Source organism: Monodelphis domestica, chromosome 1 (genome assembly GCF_027887165.1).
Source record: "Monodelphis domestica isolate mMonDom1 chromosome 1, mMonDom1.pri, whole genome shotgun sequence".
NCBI lineage: Eukaryota > Metazoa > Chordata > Mammalia > Didelphimorphia > Didelphidae > Monodelphis > Monodelphis domestica.
Window position 1 is genome coordinate 493,450,453 of NC_077227.1, and position 21,811 is coordinate 493,472,263.

Below are 21,811 nucleotides of genomic sequence, written 5' to 3' on the forward strand. Positions count from 1 at the left end.
TCAGACTAACTCTTTAAGACATGAACTCATTGGAGCAGGGTTTGTTTATGCTCCCCAAGCTGGGAAAGCAAATGCAGAATTCTGCGACTAATTTGTACTGATATTCCAGTCTCATTAGGGTGGCCTATAAAAAAGGGGAAGTGTTTACCATGAGAGAATGGGAGCTTTCCCCACATGGAGCTGTTAACACAGTAAATAGCTCCTGAGGAGGGCAAGGAGACAGCTGGAATACATTGGCTTTCAGGAAGACGATTGGAGCTGCCTTGAATCTTCATTGAAGCCATCACAGAGGTGACAAATATTGCCGCTGAGTGATGCTGCTGCTGCTGCCTGCCTGTTAATTTATCTGTTTTCAGGCTGTCTAGACATTGTTTGGGTCAAAAAGGGCTGGCTCTGAGCTGCCCTAGGATTGGCCCATTCTGCTCTTTCTGCAAAGACCTCCTGTGCCAAAGCAAGTTGACAGAGGAATGTTCTTTCTGTCTGGAAGGTTATTAAATAGCGCTTGGAATATCCTGGGTTTTTTTAATCAGTTGAAGGCTTCCAAGAGATAAAGCTTATTTTATTTAAACATGCATTTGCTACTGGAGATAACTGTTCACCAATCTATTCTTCATGGGTGGAAAAAAAAACCAACAGAAAAAGAAAAGAAAAGAAAGACACAAAGGCAGAATGCTCAAGTGAAATTCTAAATACATAATCTGGTGAGTGCTCTCATGGCCCAATCCCATATGACTAAAATTTGCAAGGACTTTGTCAACACCTTAAAATCAACACCAGAGAGTTGTTAAGGATCTTTGAAATAAATTCTTTAGGACCCTCTCATTTTAAAAATAGAGAAACTGAGGTCTAAGGTCACACAACAAATTGCTAGGAGGCAGAGCAAGGACTAAAACCCAAGTCTCCTGACTCTGATCCAGTATTTTTTTTCTATTAAATATTGGGCATAGTAGCCCAGTGCTAGATCAAAATAATATTGTTAGTAGGAAGGACTTAATAGCAGGCAAGGAGTTATGAGATAAAGGTCACAAAAATTATCTTTCCTTCCTTCAAAACTAGTTCAATCAGAGGCAGAACAAGGGGGGCATTTATCCCCTGATTTCATGAAAGGAAGGCACTGTGATGACATGGGGGAAAAATATTACCGCCAGAAGACTTGGCTTGTAGACTTGCCTCCCATGATTGCCAACTGTGAGACAATGGGCAAGGTCACTTGGCTTCTCTCAAATTCATTTTTCTAATCTGCAAAATGAAGATAATTTTTTATACTACCTGCCTTAGACATATTGTGAGAAAAGTACTTGGGAAACCTTAAAATGTGAATTACTTCTGTTTGAGGGTTGAGTTGGGTCATAATGACTCTTTTGTATTAATACAATCAAATAAAGGAATCATCAAATCAGAGAAGAGACCTTAGCACTATCAATTCTAATTCAAAACCTAAAAAATAGCCCAAATAGTAGGCTGAGATTAAATAGTTTTGGGTCTTTTCTCCAAAAAAATCAGCTTATTGTTGCAGGTAGCAAAGGTGTGGGGAGGGAATTTCTACCATTTTTTCCCCAGAACTCCAGAATATATTCTTCTTAAACTTTTTTATTCCAAATTTTATAAAACAAAGCAAAAGAATCATTTCCATATATAAAGAAAAAAAGAGAATGCACAAATGAAATCACAAATCTCCTCTATAATTAGCTTACTTTTCTTTTTATCTATATAATAAATCCCATCTACTTGTGTCCCAAACCCGCCCTACCCTCTCTGCATCACAAAAGATATCATCAAGGTGGCCAACATGTACAAATAAATTAAGTCTTTCATATTTCACCTTTCTGTTCACTTTCTGGAGGAAATTTTCCCAGTTTATTTTCCAGGATTAATTCCATGGATATGTATATTTTTCTCCTGGTTCTACTCATTTCACTATTCATAATCTAATGTAGTTCTTTCCAATGTGTTTTTTTAATGTCTGTTCATCATTTCTTATAGCATAATAGTATTCCATCACAATCATATACCACAATTTGTTTAGCCATTTCCCAATTTATGAGGATCCCTTTAGTTTCTAATTCTTTGCCACCACAAAGAGAGCTGCTATAAATATTTTGGCATATTTGGGTTATTTTTCTCTTTCCCTGATCTCCTTTGAAAACAGACCCAGCAATGGGAATATACAGTTTAATTCCAAATTGTTCTCCAAAATGGTTGGATCAATAATGTCCCCATTTTTCCACATCCCTTCCAACATTTGTCACTTTTCCTTTTTGCCACTTTAGTCAGTCTGATAGGTGTAAGGTGATATCTTAGAATTGTTTTGGTTTACATTTCTCTATTTCTTAATGATTTAGAGCATTTTTTTCATATACTTATATATGTTTTTGGTTTCTTCATATGAAAATTGTCAGTTCTCCCCAAACTTTAGAAATAGCACTGACCCTCTAAAACCTATTTTTAACATTTTTATTGTTTTTTAACATTCATTTATTAATATATCCCTTCCCCACCCCTTAACTAGTGAATTCAATCATTATAACAAATATTTTGAAAGAGGGAGAGAAAAAGCAGCTAAGCAAAATCAATTATTTCCTTGATTGTGTCTCAAACTCCATAAAAATTCTATATGTAAAATCCCTCACCTCTTCAGAGAATGAAGGAAGATACAGTCCTTCAACTCTCGAATTGGGGTCAAGCTTGGTTATTTAACTATATAGCATCTACTTGCATTTTATCATATTTGCATTCCTTTAGTAACTGTATCCTGTTCTCTTGATTCAGTACTCTGTATCAATTCACACAGGTCTTCCTATGCTTCTCTAAATTCACCATGATCATTGTTTCTTATAACACATTGTTTCTTATTATTTTCATGTACCACAATTTATTCCTCAATCTAAATTCACAAATTCGCAAAAGTGCAGCTAATAATAATTTGGCATATATTGGACTTTGCTGTTTTGAACATCCTTGGGTTACATGACTAAAATTCAGATCTCTGGATTAAAGGAATGGATATTTTAGTCACTTTATTTTTTAGCATAAAGTCAGATCTCTGGTTTAAAGGGATGGATATTTTAGTCACTTTATTTTTTAGAATAATTCCAAATTGCTTTACAAAATGGTGGGCCAATTCACAGCTCTACCAATAATTTGTTACTTTACTTAGATTCCTACAGCCCCTGTCTTTTGTGAATTTTTTTTTCCCAATCTGCTAGAGGTGAAGTGAAATATCAGAGTTTGATTTACATTTCTCTTATTATCAGCAAGTTAGACTAGTATTTCATATGGTTGTTAATAATTTGAAATTCTTCTGAAAACTGTTAGTTAATATCCTCTGGACCTTTATCCATGAGGAGTTTTAGTTATATGTTTTAGATATAAGATCCCTATGAACATCTCTTTTTTTTTTTCCAGTTGACAGATGTTGTCTATTCTCAGCCCGGCTACATTGATTTTATTCACAGAAAAAGTTTTCAATAGTATGTAATCTAAATGATCAGTTTAATATTTTGTGATCACTTCTATCATTTGTTCAATCAAGAATTCTTTTCTTGCCAGATTTGTTATTTTTTAAATTCAAAACCATCACCCCTCAACTTTTGGCTCATCCTAGAATTTCCTTTAATTATTGGGGTCTCTTTGCCCTGGAACAGCCCACCACACTATAATTCATATGCCATGGAACATACTTCCATAAGGCCCTTGCTACTTCTCCCATAGGTGAATTACTCCTGGAGCCTCCATTTTTTAGAGGGGCCAAAACTGGCATTTTCTCCTTCTAGTTCAGGTCCTAATTTCTTCTGAATTTCAAAATCATTTCCTCACATCTAAGTAGTTTCACTTCCTCCCCTAACACTCCCCCCCCTTTTTTTTTTTGTTCTCTTTTTTCTTCTATTAGAATATGAGCTCCTTGAGGGCAAGTCTTGTCTTTCTCTTTGTTTGTATTTGAATCCCATCACTTAGCACAGTGCCTGGCACATATAAGCGCTTAACAAATTCTTGTTTTTATGCCCAAAAGGCTATAAAAGAATGCATGCCCTTTGATCCAGTAATACCACTACTAGGAGGTCTGTATCCCAAAGAGATAAAAAAAATGGGAAAGGACCTGTTTGTACAAAAATATTTATAGCTGCTATTTTTGTGGTGGCAAAGAATTGGAAACTAAAGAGATGTTCCTCAATTGGGGAATAGGTGAACAGATTGTGATATATGATAATGATGGAATAGTATTGTTCTGTAAGGAATGATGAACAGGATGATTTCAGAAAGAGCTGGAAGAACCTACATGAACTGATACAAAGTGAAATAAGCAGAAGCAGGAAAACATTTTACACAGTAACAGCAATATTGTGAAATGATCAACTGTGATAGATTGAGCTACTCTCAGCAATACAATGATCAAGGTCAATTCTGAGGGACTTATGAAAAAGAATGCTATCCACCTCCAGAGAAAGAACTGTTGGAGTAGCAATGCAGATGAAAGTATGTGATTTATCACTTGTCTATTTGGGTATATGTTTGGGAGTTTTTGTTTATAAAAGATTATTTACTTATAAAAATAAATAATATGGAAATGTGTTTTGTGTGATAATACATGTATAACTTATATTGAATTGCTTGCCAACTCTGGGAAGGGAGAGGGGAAAAGAGAGACAATTTGAATCATGTAACTTTAGAAAACTTCTGTGGAAATTTGCTATTAAGATAAAAAAAAATTTAACTGCATGTGTTCTTTCTTCTATCCCTCCTCTCTTCTCTTCTTCTTTCCTGAGATCACTGTAGTATATTGTTCAAGATAATAGTTTAAATACTTTTTCTACCAAAATGCTATTGAACTTTCCCTAAAATTCTTCCCCAAGTAGTTTGTGCTCTGAAGTTTAAATAACATTCTGGGTTATTGTGTTCTACTGTTTCTGATTTTTGCTTCTCTGTTCTGGTGATTTACTTTTTAAAAATCAATACCAAATAGTTTTAATGGTTATGACTTTATAATATAATCTGATGTCTGAAAGTGCTATTTCCCCTCCATTCCCCTTTATTTTTTCATTACTTCTCTTGAAATTTTATACCTTTTGAAATGGGAGTCAGCATGTCCCAAGAGTATTAAACTATCACCAGCAACTTCTCTTGGACTCTTATGGGAGGCAGTCCAGGATTCTGAATCCAAGGACCATGGGAGTAGTAGTGTCCCTCCTGACTCCACCCCAAGTCCCACAGCCTTCATTGAGGAGAGAGGTCTTCACACAAAGAGGGCCTATCTTCCTCCCCCACTACCTGTAATAGCTACTGACCAACTGTCACCAACAAGCATATGGACACAATAGCCCTATAAATGGTAGCACCCCTCAGATAACCATTTCTCCTTCTGGTCTGGCTCTCTAGCCATCATAAGGGGAAGACACTCCTGTGAAGATGGGACCAGCCATCCCCACCAACTGCCACACAAAGCAGGCAAACAAGTCTAGCAAAAACAGCAAAAAATTCCTGAGGGAGAGAAAGGAGGTGGCACATACCAGGCAAGTCAAACCACAAACCACCACCACCACTTTGACCACGCTTTGCCCTCAGACTCTAATGGAGGCAGTTCAGGACCTTGAACTCAAAAGTCTTGTAAATAGAAAGGCTTCCAGACTACTGCCTGCAACAATCATCCTGGAAAACAACCTTTAAGGAGATACATCCTGTCTCTGCAGATACTACAGCCACAGCTACTGAAGTCCCAGAAAAGAAAGTTCTTGCACCATTGTCCTTGGCTTTGTCAAATGGTTCAAAATCAGAAACTGATAGCAGTTTATCATTGGAAATGACAGTAAAGGAGAGACGTTACTGAATGCTTTGCTTCTTACTGAATGCTTTGCTTCTGCACCCTAAGGACCATTAGGCCTTTCCATCTGACTTTCAGCTAAAATCTTCCACGTGTGTTGTCTCTCCCATTAGAATATGAATTCCTTGAGTGAAAGGAGTGCCTTACTTTTCTATTTGTAGCCCCAGCATTTAGCACAGTGCTTTGAACATAGTAAGCACTTCATAGTGTTCTATTCATTCATTCATTTTGTTCTTCTATATAAATTTTACTATTTTCTCTAGATCTATAAAGTACTTCCTTTGGTAGTCTGATCATTATAGCATTGAACCTGTAATATATTTATTAGCATAATAATTGTATTATATTGGCTTTGGTATAGCCCAGCTGTACCAATGAGCAATGAATGTCTCTTAATTATTTTTAATTTCTTTTAAGGAATGTCTTGTAATTATATTTAAATGTCTTGAGTATGTGTCTTAGTAGATTAACTCTTAGAAATTTTATGCATGTACAATAGCTATTTTAAATGAGATTTTCCTTTTTATTATTTCCTTCTAGATTTTATTATTGCTCTACAAAAATGCTATTTATTTTTGTGGATCTATTCTGTATCTTGTTATGATGCTAAAGCATCTCAATTAGTTTCTTTGCTAATTCCCTAAGGATTTCTAGGTAAGCCATCATGTCATCTGCAAATATACCTAGTTTTGTCATCCTTTTGCCAATATTTATGACTTGATTTTTTTTGTCTTATTGTTATCACTAGTATTTCTAAATCTATGTCAAATAATAGCCATGGATATTGTATTTCTTGCCTTTTCAATGGATGAGGATATGTAGAAAGGGAAAGAATTTGGAACTGAAAATCAAATGAAATCAATTTTTTAAGAAAAGGAAAAATAATATATATTTACCTACATATGTAAATATTTTCTCTCAAGACAAAATGGAAATTTCTTGAAGACAAAGAATATTGTACTTTTGTCTTTGAATTCCCAGTGCCTACCACAGTACATGGCACTTAATAAATGCTGGTTTATTGACCAATCCTTCTCTGCAAAACCTTGCTTCTTGATGTGAATTAGTTGAAAAAACATTATTCTGGAGATCCAAGTTCTAATTCAGATTTGGCCATTCATTCATTGGGAAGTCTTGAGAAAGTCACTTATCCCAACTATAAAATGAAAAACATAGGACTACATATACCTCTGAAAGCCCTTCCAATTCAAAGATTCCATGACATCTAACCTATTACTATTGCTCTTAAGAAAATCCAATGGCATCTCATGGACTTATAGACTTGAAAATTTTAGAACTATAAAGGACCTCAGAGGACATCTAGTCCAACTTTTTTATTTTTTCTTTTGAAGAAACTGAAGCCTGAAGAGGACAAGTGACTGGTTCATGCAGGTAGTAAATGGCAGACACAGGTTTTGAACCCAGCTCCTCTGACTTGAAATACAGCAAATTGCAAATTTCACTATGCCATAGTCGATCATTTTGTTATATCTTCAGACATGCCTGGAGAGGTTGAGAATATGATAACACTGATCTGTGAAGACTTTTCATTGAACAGCTTCCTGGAAACCAAGAGGTAGAAACTAGACAGGCTTGTAGTTGTATCATTGTTGCAGGCCCTGAATGACTCAATAAGTCTTATTAGAGTAGAGAAGCTGATGTGACACTTAGAACAAGGATGATGTCTGATTATTTTGTTCTTGTATGTTTTCTGGAGTTATCCAGGACTCCATCTCCTATTAAAAAATCTTAAATCTTATATTTTATTTTTAAAGAAAACAATAAAGTTGGCCAGCAGCATGCTGTGTCTTTAGCCCACCTGGGAGAAAGATGTCTGAGAAATCCAATGTTTAATGACATGCAGAGGAAATAGTAATGCTGTTTATGTCTGCAAGAGAAGCAGGCTGCACATCCCCCTAGGATCTCTACCTATTGAAACCTTCCTATTAAACATTACTTTCTCCTAAAGATATCAAGAGTGCTAGACAGAATTGACACTGATTTAAGGATCCAGGAATGGGGTTCTAATCCTGGCCCTAACACTGGATAAGTTTGGACAAGTCCCTCTCTTCTTTCCAGGCCTCAGTTTCCCCTTCTAAAAAAAAGGAATTATAATGATCAAGCTTAGCTCCAAAGAAAGATATCAGAAGACACCTCCCTCACCAAACTTTCTTCTTTTCTCTCCAATACACTTATCTTGTCCTTTTGGGGAATGTTTCTCAATATACATATCTTACCTCTCCCATTAGACAGTAAGCTTCATGGAAACAGAAACCATATCTTGGTCATCTAACCCCAACACCTAGCTCGGGACCTTACATGTGGTAGATTATTGTTTTGTGTGCCAGATCTGCAATTTCATTAGTGTGGGGAGTTCTGAGGAAACGTTCCTATTGACTCAGATTGAGTCTACTCTACTCAATCTTAGAAAATTACCTGGGGCCAATATAAATGGATATATGGTTCTCCCAAAACCATATAGCCAGTATGTGTCAAAGATGGGAATTGAACCTAGGAGTTCCTTGCCCCAAGGCCAGTTCTCCTGCCACTATTCCACATTACATATTTGAGATTTGAGATGCTTCTTAAGTATTAATTTAATTGAGTACCTAGGACTGAGATAGTTCAGACTGCTTAGAGATAATGGGCTAAATTAGATGTACTCTGGAAGGGTCCCCACCCCAAGGTTAGGCTTTGAGGACATTCATGCATACCACCAAAGTCTAGTACAAAGAAACCCAGTCTCCTTACTCTATTTTTTCCTAAACCAGCCTCACCTCAGCATCAGACTCTATCTAGAGTTAATTCCAGGTCTGCTCTTCCATCATTGTACACTTTTCTATCATGCCAGAGATGAAATAAGATAGCAACTCAAACAAAGATAGTAAATCTTATAGCTGAGTCTTCAATATTAGCCTGTTCTGCTTAAATTGGACATTATTTATCTCCTCCTTCTTCTCTCATCAATACCCACCCCTCATGGAACAGTCATGGAGAGGATGCTGATATTGGGGGCAAGCATGACCACAAGCAGTAAGCTGATTATAGATAGTGTTCAATTGGTTCAGTAGAAATAATTCTGGACCAAGAGAAGGCCTGGATTCTAGTACCAACTCTTCTACCCCTGTATAACCATGAGCAAGTCATTCCCCCCTCTTTGGATCTTAATAAGCAGGCTGGACAAGAAGCTCTCTAGGATCTTTCCAGTATTTATTCAGTAGTTTTTATGTCTCAAGACTGAGTACCATAGAGAATTAATACATCAAAAAACCATTTATTAAAGGTACTAGAGGTACAAAGACAGAAATTAAATCATCCTTGACCTCAAGATGTTTCCCTTCTATCAAGGCAAAGTAAACATATATAAAGTGAACATAAAATACATACCAAGTGAATACAAAATAATGTCATATGACTGCTAATAGGTGGAACATCAGGAAATGTCTCATGTAGGATGTGGCATTCAAGCTGAGTTTAGATAGGAGCTAGGAATTTTAAAAGGCAGAGGTGAAGAGAAAGTACATTCCAGGCAAAGGAGCCAAGCTATGGAAGACACACACAAGAGGAGGGAATGTTGCATACCAAGGAGTACTGGAATACCAATGTTTTATACAGTGTTGAATATTAAATAGGATTTGAAGTCCATGAAAGGGAGATATAATAAGCCTGGAGAGGTAGATTTGATCCAGATTATAAAGGACTTTAAATACCAAATACAAGTGTCAATAGAGAGCCACCGAGGTTTTTGGAATAGGGGAATGATATGGCCACATCTATGCTTCAAGAAATATCACTTCAGCAACAATGTTTAAGATAAATTGGAGAAGGGAAAGACTGGCACCAGCAAGCCCAAATAGGAGTCTACTGCAGTAGTTCAAGTGAGAGTGAATGAGAACCTGAACTAGTGTTGTAGTCATTTGAGTGGAAAGGACGGGAGATATGAGGGATGTTTTGGGGAGAACTTATAAAACCTAGCAACTGATTAGATACAGGGATGGGAGAGGATGAAAAATTGAAGATGACTTGAAGATTGAGAAAGTAGATGACTGGAAGGACATAATTGAAAAAGCTTGGAAGAAGAGTGGGTTTGAGAGGAAAAATACATTCTATTTCTAAACATGTTAAATTTGAGATGCCTATGGGATAATATAAGAGTGAAATGAAGCTCAGGAGACAGACTGGGGCTGGATAAAAAGATGTAGGAGTTAGCATAGAAGGGATAGTTGAACCCATGGGAGTTGAAGAGCCTTAGTCTCTGCTCTTCCTGAGTTCACAGACTAATTGGGGAGACAAGACATATACATCATCAATGGCTTGTAGAGGATAGTCTCTCATATTTAGTCAGTACTTTACAAACTTACAACAAACCTGCCCAACCAACTTCTGATGTTTGAAGATCAGACTCATACATCAGAGATTTTGAACTGAAAAGGTCCTCACCAACATGCTCATTCTGCAAATGATGGAAATCATGGAGGCCCAAAGAGATTAAGTTCTCCAAAGCCACACAGTCAATAAATGGGCAAGGTGGAACTTGAAACAGGATACTTTGCTTCTCAAGTCAATGTTCTTTCCACCGGGTCACCTTTGTTGATTAAGCCTTAAAAAATTATTTACTCATTCTAGTTTTCCATTTCTTTTGCGATAAAATGAAAGGATTGAATCTTGTAGGCCCTTTCCAGCTTTAAATTCTATGGATTCTCCTTTGCACATAGTAGGTTCTTAATAGTTCATTGAACCTCCATTTTATAGATAAGGAACTGAGGAACTCAGAGAGCTTACAATAAGGGCTTGCATTAGAAGGCAATATTTAATCAAACCTCACATTATATATAACTTGAGGAGCCCATATATTGCAAGGTAGTGGATACCCTTAAAAGTCAGGAAAGAGGAATAGTCAGTAATTAGTGGTCAGTGAGAGTTATTCAAATCCACACAAATGCTGGACAGTCCACTTTACCCAGTTTCTGCTTTCCCATTAGCTTCTGTGCCCCAGGTAATCACCTCTCTGTTGAAATGGCTTGAGTCACTGCTCTTTGGATTCCTGCCCACATAGGTATGTACCCAGCAAAAAGGTGGTGGGGTAGCAAAAAGTCAAAGGAGAAAAAAGGTAAATATCAACCCTAGAGAGTCATGGTGCTAGCCTCCAATCACTACTAACATACCACCTCTAACTTGGACCCTACCGTTGGGGTCCCCCAGCTCTGACAGCTTTTACCAGGTTCCTGGTTTCCATAAAACCTTCCATCTGTCTCCTCATTATGCCCCCTGGGGAATACTCCTTTGAAGTTCCTCTTATGTGTGATTTTTCTCCTTTAGAATGTAAGCTCCCTGAGGGAAGAGAGTTCCTTGCATGCTTTTATTTGTATCCCTAGCACTTATCAAAGTACCCAAAATAAGTGATTAATAAGTGCTTTAAGTCTATCTATCTGGAGCAAGGTCTGGGTCAATTGAGTTCTTCAAATATTTAAGGACTAATGATGTGTTACCAAATAAAATATGGTCATTTAGTCCATTAGAACCTGAATGAGAACAGTTTCTAAAATGGTGGTCAGCTGGTCTTTTGTTGAAGATGTCCATTGATGGGGAGCTAATCATTCCTCTGAGGAGACCCATGCTATTTGGAGCTAGCTGTAATTGGAAGGAAGCCAGTACCAGGGCTTCAAAGATAGCAAGTCCCATTCCCAAAGACCTTGCCTTTTTTTTTTTTAATTTTTTAATTTTGTTGGGGGCAGTATGGTGTTGTGGAAAGAGCTCAGGATTTGGAAGGCCAAAGACTAGGGCCTGAATCTCAGCTCCTCTACTTATTATGTATGACTTTGGCTAAGTCACTAAATCTCAGAGGTCCTCAGTTTCTACACTATAAAATGAGGGATTTGGCTAGATGACTTCTAAAGACTTTTCCATCTTTAAAAATGAATGCTTCTATGAAAGTCACACACACAAATAACTATGATACAAGGGAGAGTGAGGTAAGTGCAAATTTGAGATCTTGGCAGAGTGCTATGAGAAATGTGAAGAAGCAAAAATCACTGTCAGCTGATGGAAGAAGCCTTCACGGAGGTGGTGGCACCAGGTGCTGGGAGTTGTAATGGAAACAACACTGGACCTGGAATCAGGAGTGACATCGACTCCAATCCCACCTATGATGCTTAGCTTTGGGACAATGGGGTTTGTTAGAATGTAAGCCACTTTAGAGCAGGGACAGATCCTCTTTTGTCTTTGTATCACCAGTGCTAAGCACAGTGCCAGACACACAGGAAGATTCATAATTGCTTGTTTTGACTGATTGATTGATTGATTGATTGGTTGGTTAGTTGCTACAGTTGGTCAGTTGCCAGTTTTCTCCTCTATAAAATGGGGATAATAGGACCCCTAGGTCCTACCTCATGAGGTTGTTGTGAGGATCCAATGAGATAATGTAAGTAAAGTGTTTTGTAAACCTTAAAGTGCCATGTAAATAGCTATATAGCTAAAAAATATATAATAAATGAAATATAAATAAATGAAATAAAGTGCTATATAAATTGTCAGCAATAGTTATTGAAGGAATAACTTCATTGGGGGTGGGAGGAAGTGGCGGGAGTGACAAATTAGGGATGCGCGGTCAGAGATGCCTAAGTCCTTATCACTTTGCAGAATGTTTCCTAAAGTCATCAGTTGGCAGCCAGATCAAAAGCAGAACAGATTTCAGACAATTTTTCATATATGGATTATTTCTAATTAATTCCTCTCCGGCACATGCATAATCTGCAGTTTCTCTTCCTCCTGGCTCTTCTACTCCCATGCATATTTAAGAGCTGACAGCTTTTTCATGCTAAATATAAATCAATTTTGAAGCAATGAGAGTTCAATGTGAATTGACTGGTCTCTCCAGGATCCAGTCTCTTCCTTTCTGCTTTCTTACTGCCAGTAACAGAGGCAAGGCAGGGCCTCAGTCTGAGGATGCCCACAGAAGACCCCTCACAGAGAAAGATTAAGATGTCTCTTTCCTTAGCATCTATGACATTCTGGGAGGAAATTGGATGCCATTCTGTCCTGGGAGCCCTCAAACTCTGGGGTTGACAATTCCTCATTCATTTATGAAACCCCCAAAGGACAGAAATGTTCCTGTCCATTCTGCAGAGACCACTCTCCCAACTTCTCCTGGAGAGCCATAACTTGTGCCTCTCTGGAAAAGGTTTGTCTTTGTCAGCCACTCTGGAAAGTTCTAGAATGACACTCCTCTTTGTAAAGTGAGCTAAGGTGCCATAGAAATTCCTCCTCTGCAAAAATTTTATGACATCTCTGTCAAAACACTTCAAGAATCCTGATTTCCTCAGTGCAGGTACTCCTCCTCCTAATGCAGATCATAGCCCCTCTCTCTCTATGCCCAGGGAGATGAAGATGATGGTTAATGATGATGATGATGATAGCTGAAATAATGTAGCACTTTAAAGTTTGCAAAGTTTTTTAAGCATGTTAAATCATTTGCTTCTCCCAGTAATCCTGCAAAATAGGTACTTTGGGCATTATTGTTCCCATTTATCAGAGAAGTAATAATACTAATAATGATAATGATGATGGTAGCTAACTATGTAGTGCTGACTATGTGTGCCAAGCACTGTTAAGCACTTTATAAATTATTATCTCATTTGATCCTCACAACATTCCTGGTAGACAGGTGCTATTTTCATATCTATTTTATAGGTAAGGAAACTGAGGCAAACAGAGATTAAATGGCTTGTCCAGGTTCACACAGCTTATGTACGTGGCTGAGGCTGAATTTGAACTCAGGTCTTCCTGATTCTAGGTCTACTGCACTATCTACTCTGCACTATTTATTCTGTCACCTAGCTGGCCCCTATGGGTAGTCATACAGCTAGAAATATCAGAGGCAGGAGTCTTTTTCTTACTCCAAGTCCAACACTTTTTCCACTACATCTTCTGGACATAGAGTCTGGAAGACTTGGGTTGAATGCCAACTCTGACACTTATTAGCTGGATGACCTTGGACAAGTCACTGAACCACACTGTGCTTCTGTCTGCTTGACTGCTAAATGGATATAAAAATGTGTAAAGTATTTACCTTACAAGAATATTAGTAAGATCAAATAAGATAATGTATACAAAGTACTTTGCAAAGCTTAGGGCATTACATAAGAATCTATTTTTATTGTTTGATATCTTTGTGAATTACTACAACTAAAAAAAAGTCCTAATGGCAGATAGTTGGCACAGTGGATAGAGTCCTAAAGCATCTGGAGTCAAGATGACCTGAATTCAAATTCAGACTCAGATACTAATTAGCCATTTAACTCTGGATTAGTCACTTTACCTCCTTTTGCTTCAGTTCTCTCATCTATAAAATGGGGATAATAATGGTGTCTACCTTACAGGATTCCATGAGAATAAAATGCTATATAAATTCTAAAAATGATGATAGGCAAATTTCTAGTAATTAACTTTTCTAAGTTTGGTTTGGCTGGACCTTTGGCCACAACTCACATTCTCCATAGCACTTTAAAGTTTATAATGAACTTTCCTCACAATAATCCCCTAAGGCTGGTAGAAAAAATATTACTATCCTCAAAGAAAGAAATTTCCAGGCCCCAAATGGTCCTTTAGTTGTTGTCCTCACATCTTCCTTTTTGTCCAAGTGATTGTAGGGTTCCTTGGACATTTGTATACAAGTGATTTGAGGGCTAAAATAGTCATTAGTTATTGGGGGATCATTTGAGATAACATGTGTAAAGGGCTTTGCAGAACTTTCATGTGCTATATAAAAATGTGAACTATCATAATTATTAGGAAAGACATCAAAAACCTTCAACTTGTGGGGGTGGAGGGTGACTGGAAAAGCAATCTGGGTTGACTGGCACACTGGGCAAGAATCTCACATCTTTCTCAGTCTTACCTGAATAAGTGACTTTCCTCTTGTCTCTTCCTCAATAGCAGAGGACTTTCCTTTCTTTCGAGGGGAAGGCAGCTAGATGGGGCAGAGGATAGATCGTTAGGCTTGGAATCAAGAAGACTCATCTTCCTGGGTTCATATTTGGCCTCAAACATTCACTAGCTATGTGACTCTAGACAAGTCACTTGACTTTATTAATCTCAGTTTCCTCATCTGTAAAATAAGCTGGAGAAGGAAAAGGCAAACTACTCTAGTATCTTTGCCAAGAAAACCCCCAAATGAGGTCACAAAGAGTCAGATACAACTGAAAAACTACTGATCAACATCTTTCTTAAATACTCACTCCCAGTTTCCAACAAACTATATACCCACAACCCAAGGAAAAGCTTCCCCTAGAGAAAAACCAAATTATAGAACAGATATGGGACCAGACAACTCAGACTTCCCTCCCAGAAGAACCCATCTCTGGAAAAGAGCAAGGAAAGTCTGCCTCAAAAAAACAACTTTTTCTTTATTAGGCTGTAATTCATTCTCACTGGGGCACATTCTTAGTTCTCACTTCTTGAAATTTTTCTTATTAACTTTCATATTATCAGTTAATAAAACATTATCTCCCAAATGGACAGATTTAGCCATGTCACTCCTCTTCCAAAAAACATCAGTGGATCCCTATTTGATACTACTAGTATCAAATATAAACCCTTTAGTTGAACATTTAAGGTCTTTGTGGAAATAGTCTCCTAATTACTCTCCTAACTCATATCTCCCTGGTTCAATATGTCCTCCACACAGCCTCCAAAAGGATTTTCCTAAAGAATATGTATTGTGATCCCACCTACTTAATAAACTCCAATAGTTCCCCATTACCTTTAGGACCAAAATTAAATTCTGTTATTATTGTTCAGTTGTTACAACATTTTTTTTCTAAATTTTACCTTCTGCCTTAGTGTCAATTCAAAGGTAGGCAAATGGAGTTAAGTGCCTTGAACAATGTCACACAGTGAGGAAGTATCTGAGGCCAAATTTGAACCCAGGTCCTCCCAATTCTACTTTTGGTGTTCTATCCCCTGTGCTACCTAGCTGCCCTTCACATGTTCTTGGCAAAGATACTAGAATGGTTTGCCATTTCCTTCTCCAGCTTATTTGACATATGAAAAAATTGAAGCAGAGTTAAGCGACTTGCCCAGGATCACACAAGTACTAAATGTCTGAGGCTAGATTTGAACTCATGAAGATAAGTCTTCCTGACTCCAGGCCTGGCACTCTGATCATTGCACCACCTATCTCCCCCATTTAAGCTCAGCTGTATGGCTTTTAAAGGTCTTTAAAGGTCTTCACAATCTGTCCTCTCTTTATTTTAAGTCTTTGTAAACATGACTTTCCTCCACACACTCTACAGTCCTGCCATATCTCCCTGCTTACTATTTCTAACACATTCCATCTCTGTCCCTTTGTATAGGCTGTCTTCTGTTCCTGGGATATTCTCCCTTGTCATATCTGCTTCTTAGAATCCCTGACTTCTTTCAGTACTCAATTCAGAAGTCATCATCTGCAGGGCATCTTGCCTGACTCCCCTGCTCCACCACTCTAGCCTCAGTTGCTCATTCCTTCCCCTCCAAGGTTACCTTTTTACTATTTTGACTATATCTAGAAAATACACCTATATGTATATGACGCCTCTCCATTAGAATATAAATTCCTCAAAGGCAAGTACAGTTTTGTCTTTCCTAGTATTCTCAGAGCTTGACACATGGTAAGCATTTAATAAGTATTTGCTGATGATTGATTGATTCTCTTATTACAAAGTTCTTGGTAGATGCCAAGCCATGAAGCCTTTCTAGAATCCCCACTTCCAAAAATAGATCTCTCCCCTCTCAAATCTCCTTTGTACTTATCACATTTTGCCTTTTGAACATTAATTGGCATATGTAATTCATCTTTCCTCTTCTTTCTCCAAGACTCTAAGCTTCCTGAGGGCAAGAAATGTGCTATTTTTTTTTCATATTTTAACCTCATCTCTAAGCACAATCCTCAATATCTCAAAGATATTGATGACTTTACCAGAAGGGGTATTCCATCTGCTAATTCACTTACCCACTCCATCACTCTTTAGCTGTAGCCCTTCCACACTGTCCATTGCCATGCCCAACTTAAAGCCTTTCTAGATTAGTAGATACTAACAGAGTTGACACTAAACTGAGTCTGTCATTAAACCCAGAATCATATCCTAACGAGGGGGTGCTGGAGCCAGCTCTTACCACTGTGAAATTTTCAGGGTAATCACATACAGCTTGGAAACCAGCAAACACCACAAATCAGAGCTAGATTTATTATTTCATTGATTACCTATACTTAAGAAAGTGCTAGAAAAAAACCAATGCAAATTAAACCTAAAAGTGTGTTGTGTGTATAATTTTTTTCCCCAGAGAAAAAGCCAGTTGGTAAACACTTAGAATCTCATTCCTTCATCCAAACCAGAATGAGATATCAAAAAGGGAATTATATCACAGACTTCATAGATGGTAGATACTTAATAAATAGAAATTGAATTGAATTGAATTGTGCACAGATGTCCTCTCCCCAGTCACTGTACTTTTTAGAGGCTTCTTCAAGACCAAGAGCAAAGAATCCTTTCAGCAGATTTCCTTGGGGAATAGAAGGGGGCATGGTAAGATGCCATCTGGGAACTGAGGGCCCTTCCGGGACCCCCAGAGCTCATACACAGCCTACACACATAAGTACATCCCCTGCCTCCATCCCACCCTGCTTTGTTCTCTTCACAATTCAGCCTCGAGTTTTGAATCTCTGGCCTACTTTTGTGTCCTTTGTGGGAACCTTAGCAGGTCAGAGGAGAATGAGGAAGAGAAAAAAAGAAAGAAAAATACTTCATGATCAGAATTAGCTTTTCACTTCAACCCAATTCACATGCTGACACATGTCTGTTTAAAGCTGACATTTCTCTGTAGGATACCTGTTTGGAAGGGGGTACCTTGTATCACCTGCTGGGGGTGGGGGGGCTGGGGAGAGACCAAGGGGAAAGAATAGGATTCCACTGAATACCCCTTTTAGGAGCAGAGCTCAAAGATGAGACAGACTGCAGGTCCTGGATTGAAGGTCTTGCTTGTCTTTTTTTTTTTAATTTGATTTTATTTTTATATCTCTTTATGAAATCACTGGTATGGCCCGTAAAGTACCCAATCACTGCTATTCTTCACCTCCTGACCAGGCGTCCCTTGTCTGGTCCCAGAACCTTTAAGGACCTCCATCATTCTAGAACTGGGCATCTATTCTAAAAGTAGCCTTCATTTTAGAATCATTCTCATTTTCTCTCAAGTAGAGTTTTATGAGCTAGGACTAAAAGCTTTGGACTCTATGAGCTTTCAGACCTCAAGGAAATTTTTATTCTCTGCATTGCTTAAAAACATACCAGGAGTTAGCATTTCAAACAATTTTCTTGCTTTACAAAAAAAAAAAAATGCCTTCAAAATAGCCACCTGTGATTCTGTTAAAGTGCAGGAAGAGACAGATGTCTGAGAATGGACCCAAAGCAGGCAGTTTGGGAAGCTTTTTAAAAGCCTAAAAAGGATTAAACATTTAAATAGGGTGGGGGTGGTGAGGAAAGAAAAGGATTGAAGAGCTGAAGTGTTTACTTTCTAATCAGAAGGTCCAAATTAGACTAAATCTAGAGAACAGTGATTTTCACACTCTGGGACTTGAAGCTCAACATTTTCTTTTGGTTTGCTCTGGTCCATGGCAATGACCTACATATAATGAATAATTAAAACAACTGGTTCTGAGAATGTTGTGGTGGGACCCCTAAGATGCTTCTCAATAACCTAGACCAGTGGCTTAGTTGTCAGCTCATAAAAGTCCTTGTCAGAGTGGAAAGTGACCTTCCAAAACATGTAGTGTAACCAGCTCCTTTTACAGGTAGGGAACTTGAGAGCCAGAGAAAGTGACTTGTCCAAGGTCACCCAGAAAATTGTCAGTACCAAGATCCTATACTCATGTCCCCAACTACAACTACATCCACTTTGCCACACTTAGACTCATGACGATTTTTTTTTTTTTAAGTAATGGAAGGGAACCTAGGAATATAGGCCAATCCTTTCATCTTGCTGAAGAAGAAACTGAGACCCCAAGAAAGTAAAGGACTTTTCCAAAGTTATCCAACTCCTAAAGAGGCAGCCTAACCTAGTCATAAGAGAACCAGCCTAGAAGGCAAGAAGACCCAGATTCAAGTCCTGCCTCTCACACATAGTAGCTCTATGACACTGGATAAATCACTTAACTCCACAGCATTCAGTGATCAGACAACTCTTTAAGTCTATAAGCTGAGGAGAAGGTGGTAGACTGCATTGATAGGAGTCCCCACACATGGAAATTCCCTATATCAGTGAAATCCTAGGTCCAATCCCTATTCCCATACCTGGGTAATACCTATATAAAACTGCCTTCCTCTCAGAGACACCTAGACCCACCTAAGTAAGCACAAAGCAATTCAATTACAAAATCAGAAATCTGAACTTTTGAGGAACCCAAATGCTGAGAGAAAAGACTGAGGAACAGATATGACAAAGGGATTCAGAAAGAGCCAATGGCTCCATGTCCAAAAATCTTGCATGGATAGGGAAGACATTTATCAAAATGCCTGTAGCCTTTTTAAAATGAAAAGCAATCTCTCTAGTTGTTGCTGCTACTGCTTTAGGTGCAAATACCCTTTGACTTGGTACTCAACAATGATTTTTTCTAACCATGGCAACTTATAAAGCATCTAGAAACATTAAGGAAGCTTCAATATGAACTTGTGAATGGTGTTATCCACACCCAACTCTGATGAGGATGATGGCAATGATCAATTCCATTTACATAGTGCTTTAAAGCATACAAAGCATCACTGAATTTGTTGTTTACAGCATGATTTTGAGGGAGATACCAGAAGGATTATTGCCCCCATTTTATAGATGAGAAACTAAAAATCAGAGAAGTTGGCTTGCCCATAGTGACATGACCATAGTCACAGACCAGTTCCAGGGTCAGGATGTGAATTCACCCCCCATTCCAAATCTAGCAATCTAGCCACTCATAACTACGTGCATACAGCACTTGACAGTTAATTATATTTATGCCTGTTGACCTATCAGAGACTCACCCAATCCCATGAGTGAGGTGGTGTAGATTAAATTAGCTAATGCATTTATTAAGGCTTACTACCTGCTGAAAGATACAAAAACAAGAAAACAAATAGGTCTCTCCCATCAAGATGTAGAAGAGAGGTGGCTCAGGAGACAGCACTGCGGCTGGAGTCAGGAAAACTTCCTGAATTTAAATCTGACCTCAACACTTACTAGCTGGGCGACCCCCAAACAAGTCACTTTACCCTGTTTGCCTCAAGTTCCTCATCTATAAAAGGAACTGAAGAAGAAAATGGCAAATCACTCCAGTATGTTCACCAAGAAAATTCCCAATAGAGTCACAGAGAGTCAAATGGGCCTGAAAATGATTGAATAATAAATAACAACCCCTTAAGTAACTTGTATTATAATAGAGGAAGATGACAAATAAAGTAACCCAGGAAAAGGAGAGAACTAGGACAAGACAACCAATGTGGAACCAGAACAAAATTGAGGATCCTGGGTGGGGAGGACAGGGAGAGCAGCTACTCTGGGACTTCTGATAATATGGTGGCAAGAATTCACCATTTATTCAGTTGTTTTCATGGTAGAGTCATCCTTAGTGTGGAGCAAAGGAACTGGGGTAGAGTTGTAGCAAATTGGCAAGTATACCCAAAAAGGAAGGGGAAGTGGGCACTAATGGCATTATTAGTCATTTTTTTAAATACATAGATTCTGAGCCAGAAAAAAGTAAACCATCTTGTCCATACTTTAAGGACCAGTAAACAGTAGAATCAAGACTCAAAACATAGTTTCCCAGTTCCATTGTGAGTTCTACCAGGCTTAAGACATCACTTGAGTTATGCTTCTTGGCCACCTCCCACTGGATTTAGCCCACTTTTGGCTCATGTTAAATATCTTCTACCTGAAGATGTTTGCTTGCAGAGTGATGGGATGATTCCAAGTAATCTCCCTATATCCCAGTTTCTACACCAGAAAATTACATAATACTAATTTATCTCCTGTGCTCTTTGCTCCTGGCCCACCCATCTCCAACTCATGGGCCCTAGATGGTTCTGAAGACAACCTTCAGCCCATCTTGTTTCCCCAGTGCAGCCAAATCATTGGAAAGATGGATAACCACAGACCACTCTAGCCTGCATTACTGGATCTTTCTGCCTGAGAGAATAATGATAGTGCTAATACAAAGTGGGAGTGGTTCTTATAGTGTTCCTGCTGTACTGGCTAGAAGTGGAAGTCAAGTATGTTAGGCTAGTAAGGACAGGAGACATGGCATTGTCTTGCCCCTAAATTTTTACAGGGAAACCAATTGAGACTCAGATAGATGGAGGGACTTACATAAGGTCAAATGGGAAATTAATGGTAGAGCCAGGACTGGAACCTAATTTTCCTTGGCGCTGCATGGAGTGGCCTCCCTCCAGTAGCATGTTTGCCTCCTCAGATGTTCCCTGGCTCTCTGGGAAGGAGCCACCTCCAGAATTGTCAGGGGAGAAGGAGAGACATATTCTTCTCCCAGACCTACTACCAAGGACCTCTAGCTGTGTCTGAAGCCTACACTTATTTCTGCACCCCCCCCTCAATTGTGAAAGTAGCATTCTGTAGTGCCCAGTGAGAATATAGACAGATTTTTTTCTTTGACCTCCCCTGAGACTAGATTTGTTCTGACAGCTTATCCATCATATTACATGTTGATTTTCAGAAAGAGTGGGGAGAAGGGGAAATGAAATTTTACTCTTTGCCTCAGGCCAGAAAAACTCATGATGAAATTGGGCTACTGTTCTTTGCTGTCTCCTAACTTATCTTTCATTCTCCTCCAAGGTGTATTCTGGGAGAAAAGGCAAATGGAGTGTTGCTCCTTGAAAAACAATGACAAATGCTGGGAGGAGCGGGATGCGCAAGATGAGCCCAAAAAGAATGAAGCCTTACTATTCATTATTCACAAATTAATCACAGAATCTCAGAGCACAG